Consider the following 7,394-nt stretch of genomic DNA (forward strand, 5'->3'; position numbering starts at 1 on the left):
AAGAGAAGATGGTGATACTTTGTCTCACATACTTCTTTTTTTCACTTTTTATTTTAAGAGTTTGTTTTACATTCAACATTACGTGTACATTTAGTTTCACTCCCCATTTACCATGCCCAACCCTAACCCAGTCTCCTCTCCTCCCTGCCCAGTAACCCTCCCCCCTCTGCCCCTCATAGTTATGCACTCCTGTGTGTCCTGCATTTCCTCAGTGTGAATGTTGCCCCTCTGGTGGCCTGTGGTCAATTGCTCCAAGGGATGCATTTCCATAGAGTATGTGGGTGTGTTACCCTGAGTTGAGTGGTCTGCATGTACATGTTGTTTACTATTGGGCTGAGAGCCAGTCCTTGGGAGTGAGCTTTGTTCCAGGCCCAGAATGTATCCCAGGACCATAGTATTGGGGGGTCTCACCAGGCTCCATCTGACCAGTAATTCTGGTCATTATTGAGTCTCAGATACTTTGGACATGTTATCAGAAGGGATCAGTCCTTGGTGAAGGACATAATGCTAGGTAAAGTAGAGGATCAATGAAACAGAGGAAGACCCTCAACAAGCTAGATTGTTATAATGGCTGCAACAGTGGGCTCAAACATAGCAATATTGTGAGTATGCTGTAGGAATAGTCAGTGTTTTGTTGTGTTGTGTGTAGGGTTGCTATGAGTCAGAACTGACTCAACAGCTCCTAACAACATTAATGGTAGAATTTACCAACACTCCCTTTTAGAATATGGTCACAGCCTCTTCAGAGATTTGATTTCTTGGTGCCTCCAAGACCTTGCTACTTTAATCCAGGACGTTTTATTGATGAGTATTCTATATAGCCAACATCCAGCTAGAGGGAAGTCTGGACATCCCAGTCCTAAAAGGACAACCAGGCCCTGCTTGCCTCATGCTCACCTTGCTCTAGCCATATTGTGGTGGTTCACTGGCTCTTGATTGCTGGGAGCTTCATTTCTCCTTGTCTGGCATGCTTTTATTGGATTTGGTCATAGATATGATCTGCTTTCCATCCTTGTATCATCCTATCCCATCCCAAACTCATACACCCAGTTGCTTTTTCAGTTCTGGAGGGATCAGAAAGAAAGAGATCTGGCAACCTCATTGCCTTTCCATAACGAATTTCTTTTTTCTGCCCCCCACCCCCCTTGTGAGACCTGGAAGGGATCCCAGAGACCATCTGGTCTACCTCTTCAGTGTTTTTTTTTTTTTTTTTTAAAGATAAGCAAACTGAGCTTAAAAGAGGAAATGATTTGTCCAAGATCACACTTGGGATTAAGCATCAGGGCGCCTGTGGCTTAGTATATGCACTGCCCATAATGCCATGGCTGCCTTTTTGAAAGCAAGGAGAGCAGTGCTCAACTCAAATAGAAATCTGACTCATCACTCTCCTGTTTGAAAGTCTTCAGTGAGTCCCTATCACCTCATCAGGATAAAGTCCAAATTCCCCAGATAAGACTCTGCTACTTAACCACATCTCCTATCACTCCCAGGGGTCCACCCATACCAAATTATAAGATGTCCCTAAATAGACCTACTGTCCCTTACCTCCAGACCTTTGCACAGGCTTTTATCTCTGCCTAAATACCTTTTCCACATTCAGCTTTTGCTCAACCTTCAAGTTTCATCTTAGATGTTCCATTATCCAAGAAATGGTACTAAAAGCCTCTCCTCAGTCTGGAGCAGGCACCCCTTCTCAGAGTCCCATAGCGTCTTGACACCACATGGCATTGTGTTTGTCTATTTTTTAGCATTTCTCCATGCCCAGGCCTTGGTAAAAGTTCATGACTTAAAGCACAAGTGGAATGATAGGGTAAATCACAAATGGTGAGGTTTTAGGATTAAACCAGTAAAGACAATACCCCATCCCATCCCAGCCCAATTCCCAGAGGGGACTTGGGAGCAACAGTTTTGGAATCAGGTAGGCCTGGGGACAAATCCCAGTTCAGCCAGTTCTTAGCTATGTGACCCATGATTCCTTACCTGTAAAATGGGTTAATCATAGTTATGGAGGATTAGTGGAGGCCCATCCTGGAATAGAGTAAGGCTCAAAAAAATGGTGGAAGTTACTATTTTAATTTGAAACCACCTTTCTTTCCTCTGGAGGAGATGGGGAGGGAGAATCATAGTGCTAATTGTGCAATGCTAACTCAATGGCACATAACAACAACAACAACAACAACAATCTGGTAATGAATGACAAATGTGGAATTCAGTGAATGCTTCTGGAGTGCTGACCCCAGGAGCACTCTGGGGGTGGGGAAGAGGAGACAGTGAGGGGGAAGGCCAGGCTTTGTTTGTAGAGGGTCGAAATTGCCTAGTATTTCCTCAGGAGGGCAGTGACATTACTTTCAAACAAACAGTCTGAACAAACTAACAAAGCTCTGACAAGCAGGGCCTGGAAAACCTGCTTTAGGAAGAGATAATGCTGACTTCCCAGCCCAGCCTACATTATAAATAAACTTCCAAAATGCCCTTTCCCCATCTCTGGTCTATACTCTTTGCCTCTTTTTTCCCCTCCATCTCAGTCTCTCACTCCTTCCACATTATACCCTTGCTCACCTCTTAGCCTTTGACTCCTTGGAATGCCTCCCTTTACTTCACCCTCTTGGAGACCTAAGATACAACTGAAGCTTTGGCTTTTTTGGAGAGAAACCTTGTAACATGAGAGGGATGCCCCATGAGAATACTATGTAGGATCTTCCCACATTACCATTCTTGTCATGCCAGCTGCCTGGTCAAACTCCTGCTGGATGTCTGGACCCAGACTCTATTTCACTCTCACTACTCTTAGAGACAACAGAACCCGTCCCCCTTAACCTTAGAGCCTACCCGAGGTAGGATAGGCCCTCTACCGCCAGTCTTCAGGGATCAGTGTAGGCTCATCTCTCCTGGAAGGCTTCTCTGTACTCTCTTTGAGTCCTTGCCAAATTCCCTTCTTTGAACTCTCTCTCTCTCTTTTTTTTTAAATCAAATGATCCTTTATTAAAATTATTTTCTTTTCAATTCTTAGCTAGCTGAGCATTCCATAGCACCAGTGTTGATGACATCTATGATATCACAAGGGTGACAGCCATCAACAGTGCAGCCCACAGACTGTCAGTCCTCAGGATCTCCTTAATAGTTCCAGAGAGTTCTCTGGCTAAAGATCAATGTCACAACTGATGGGCAATGCTGACAATCTCATCAAAAGTGATAGTTCCACTGTGCTTCATATTTTTCTGCTTCTTTTTGTCTCTGAGTGGTTCCTTGAGGGCTTTGAGGATCAGGGCAGAGGCAGAAAGCACCCCCTCAATCTGGGTTTGTCTGTTCTGAATGGTCAGTTTCATCATAGTCCTTCTTCTCTTCCAATCACCAGTTGGCTTGGCAGTATCATCACCAGCCTTTTCTGGAGACAGACCCAGGGGGCTAATCTTGGGGGCCAGAACGGAGGTGGCAACAGCCTCCCCACCAGTGTATCTCAGGTACATGACTTTGAACTTGTTGGGGTCAAACTTGGGTGGCATGGTAGAGGTGGCTGGTGTCAGATGAACCTAGATGCCGGAGGACAGAAAAATGTTGCACCTTAGCCTCCTCCAAGCTGGAAGCCAAAACCCTTCTTTGAACTCTTAAAGCCTTGCCCTTTTCTGTCATGAGTAGGATTTGAACTCACTATCTTGTTGTTGGGTGCTGCCCAACCAATTCTGGCTCATAGTGACCCCATGTGATAGAGTAGAGCTGCCCCAGAGAGTTTTGTAGGCTGTAATATTTACAGGAGCAGATAGCCAGGTCTTTCTCTCGCAGAACCACTGGTTATGTTCAAACCTCCAACCTTTCAGTTAGTAGTCAAGCACTTAACCATTGCACCACCAAGGCTCCTTCACAATATCTTAGTCCTTAATTATATGTTTTAAAAGTTAAATATTTTTGCATAGTGTAGAAAAGAAAGCATTCCTTATTGTCACCAAATCCTGAGGGACTTAGGCAAATGACTTCACTTCTCAGGCCCTCAGTTTCTGCATCTGTAAAATAAGGTAACAATGACCTTTCTTATAGGGCTAATTGTAAGGATGAAATGAATTGTCACGTGAAGTGCCTGGTTTTGAATATACTACCTAATAAGTGATCAATAAGTGATGGTTGTTGTTTTAAGTATTATTTAGGCAGACAGTGGTTAAGTATGGGCCTTCTAGGGTCAGAATTTACTTTATTGTGCTCTACCACTTACCAGCTTTGAGATCTTGGGTAAGTTTCTTAACCTTTATAAGATTTTGTTTCCTTATCTGTGAAATGGAATAATAATCATCTCTATTTTTAAAAGTGAGGAACCTGAGGCATAGAAGATAAAGTGAGTTGTTCCAGCTTACACAACTCACAAGTGTCAATACAAGATATGAAGACTCTAGAGACCGCTCACTTGACCACTGCAGTAGAACAATGAGTGACACAGTCCTTGTAATGAGAGAGTGAAGAGAGAGGAGCCATCGTATCTGCTGGGATAGGGCAAGAGAGGAAATCAAGGAGAGCCTTAAACAGAGGGTGAAAAGTGCTATGATTCTGGAAAGATGTAGTGTTTGACTAAGTGGAGAATGAGGTTAGAAAGCAAACCTAGCCAGGAAGACTGGCATGAACAAAGACATGGAGAGATGACAATGCAAAACAACAAGTCTGAAAAAAAAGTGAAGCGTCTGGAGTAGCTGGACTGTAAATCATAAAGACAAATATGTGGTAGGAAGAAAACCTGGATTAGCTGTGTGGATCTGGAGATGGAGGTCATGTAAAGGGGAAGAAAATAAATGCCAGAAAATCTGGACTTCAGGAAGATACTGCACTATATTACAAAACTTAGCTGAGTTTCCTGGTAGCCAAGGCAAAAAGAGACACATAAAAAGGAACAGAGGCACAAGCCTCTGGCGGTATGGGTGCCCGCCCGCCTGCTCCTCCTCACTCCCGTGTGCCCGCCCACCTCCCGCCGCCATCGCCACCGACCACTGCAGACTGCCGAGGAGAATGGAGACTAAACGTGATAACCCTCCTCGTCATCTGTTCCTTCATCTTCTAAATCACTGGGGTGATCCTGGTGGCTCTTGGAGTCTGGTGTAACTCATTCTTGCACCTATATCTCCCTCATCCCTGAGAACTCTACCAACGCTCCATACGTGCTCATTGGAACTGGCACCACTATTGTAATTTTTGGCCTATTTGGATGCTTTGCTACTTGCCGCACTGGCCTATGGATGCTGAAATTGTATGCCATGTTTTTGTCCCTGGTGTTCCTGGCTAAGCTGGTAGCTGGCATTTCAGGGTTTGTGTTTCGTCATGAGATGAAGGACACCTTCCTGTGGACTTGCACTGATGCCATGCAGAATTACAATGGGAATGATGAGTGGAGCTGGGCAGTGGATCATGTGCAGCACAGTCTGAGCTGCTGTGGCATGTAGAAGTACACCAATTGGAGCACCAGCCCCTACTTCTCAGAGCATGGCATTCCCCCTTCCCCCAGTTGCTGCATGATTGAAACTGTAATCTCCAGAATCTACACAGTCTGACTAGCTGCCACCAGACACAGCTTTGTAACAGAATTATACAGGTTTCAATTGAGAGGTAAAGGGGCACTAAACTGTCTATATCCAACAAAGTTAACCAGAAGGTTGTTATGATCTGGTGACCAGTTTCATGGAGACTAACATGGGAATCATTGTTATGAGTATGAGCCAATCAGTATGAGATGGTGTAAGAAGTATTTCAAGAACTATGGAATAAGAAACCTGTTTATAAAAGAACTGCAGCAATCTTTGAAAGACTTCCAGAGAATGTTAGAGCACAGTATATAATACCCCAGCACCCGCATCTGCCACCCCACCCTAGCCCCAGTATGCAACCAACACTCCCACATAGCCTCTGCTCAACCTTTCAGCCTATATCATGTGTAGTGTTCCAATTTGTGAAGCTCTGTCATGCCAGAGTTTAGCCAGGTCCCCCTGTAGCTAGTTCTTAGTGGACCCCACCGCCCTGACTGCCAAGGCTGTGTGTGTGCCAGTTTTTCCATCTGTACTTGGTCCAACTGCAGCTCACACCATCACCATCAGTGGCCCTGTTGGGCCCTGCATGTAAGTGTGGGAGGCTCCCATTTGCCCTTCATCTACACCTTTATGTCGATAAGTAGATGATAGATACCTGTTCTTTTGACTTGATTCCCATTTGGTTTGATTTTTCCTTTACTAAGGCTCTTTCCTACCTTCTTCAGACTGCCCAGGACATGGAAAAAAATACATTGGTTATTGTCCATGAGGAGAAAAAAAGCATGTGTCATATGTGATAGAACTTGTTGTTGAGCTTTAGATGGCCTCCTTGCTCAATATTGTTACATGCCTGGGTGGATATAGACAGTTTAGTGCCCCTTTACCTCTCAGTTGAAACCTGTATAATTCTGTTACAAAGCTGTGTCATTGCTTCTTGTGAAGGCAACAATATTACTATTTTTTTTCCCAGTTAATTGCAATTGTGTTATTTCTTTCCACATTTTCTTCTCGCGTTGACATTACAGTTCAATATGAGTTTGAGGGGAAAACAAAAGTAAAAATATTTAGAAAGAACTTAAAAAATAATGCCTCTGTCTAGCATGCCAATAAGAATGCAATGCTGCTGTGAACGTTTGTGATATATGTATTAATAAATAGAGCCATTAAAAAAAAAAAGGAGTTCCAGTAAGATGGCAGAATAGGCAGAAAGATCACACAGACCCTCTTCAACAAAGAAAAGGGGAATCAATTAACACAGATACAGAAGATAATCCTGGACCCCTGAGCCTTGAAGGGAAGGATATAAAAGTGGACTAAACTCCAACTAGCAGAAAAATTGCACCAACCAAAAAAATTTGCATGAAAACACCAGACATATGGAGCTGCGGTCTGGCAGTGATCCTGATGGCACAGACAGCTTGGATATTGCCAAGTGGTGGTAGGACCTAAGAATTTACCTAAAAATTGGCCCTGCTAGTCAGGGACTGCACAGAGGACTGCTCTGGTGGCTGGGGAATAAAAGGGGAAGCAGCAAAGAGGACGGCGGGCTGAGCTGTGGACTTTTGTCTGTCCAGAGGGCACAGCTATTTTGAATGTTTACAAGCGGCTTGACCATTTTGGATATTTAAACTGACAGCATTCTCCCAGATTCCAGGGACTTAAGAACAGACTCCACTTGCTGGGAACCCCAAGGACATTCCAGACCTGGACAACTGGAAAGGTGTGACATTCTCCTTGTTACTCTTATACCCCACAGCCTCTTGGTGAACTGAGGTGTAGCCATCCCTCACTCCCACCCACTTTCTGGGCCGGCAGGAATTCCATCCCAGTCTGTGTGCTAGGACGGAGCCTGGGTGCCCTGCCTGGCCCTGGCCAGATTTTTTTTTTCTTTTTTCT

General features: G+C 44.4%; 2 pseudogenes; one reads left to right on the forward strand and one right to left on the reverse strand.

Moving 5' to 3' along the window:
* Positions 1–3,006: 3,006 nt before the first annotated feature.
* Positions 3,007–3,566, reverse strand: LOC103211511 (annotated as a pseudogene).
* A 1,328-nt stretch (positions 3,567–4,894) lies between these two features.
* The window catches only part of LOC103212798, a 22,817-nt pseudogene continuing 20,317 nt past the window's right edge, over positions 4,895–7,394 (forward strand).

This window comes from Orycteropus afer, unplaced genomic scaffold, assembly GCF_000298275.1.
Source record: "Orycteropus afer afer isolate SDZICR_OR568_19922 unplaced genomic scaffold, OryAfe1.0 scaffold00015, whole genome shotgun sequence".
Classification (NCBI taxonomy): domain Eukaryota; kingdom Metazoa; phylum Chordata; class Mammalia; order Tubulidentata; family Orycteropodidae; genus Orycteropus; species Orycteropus afer.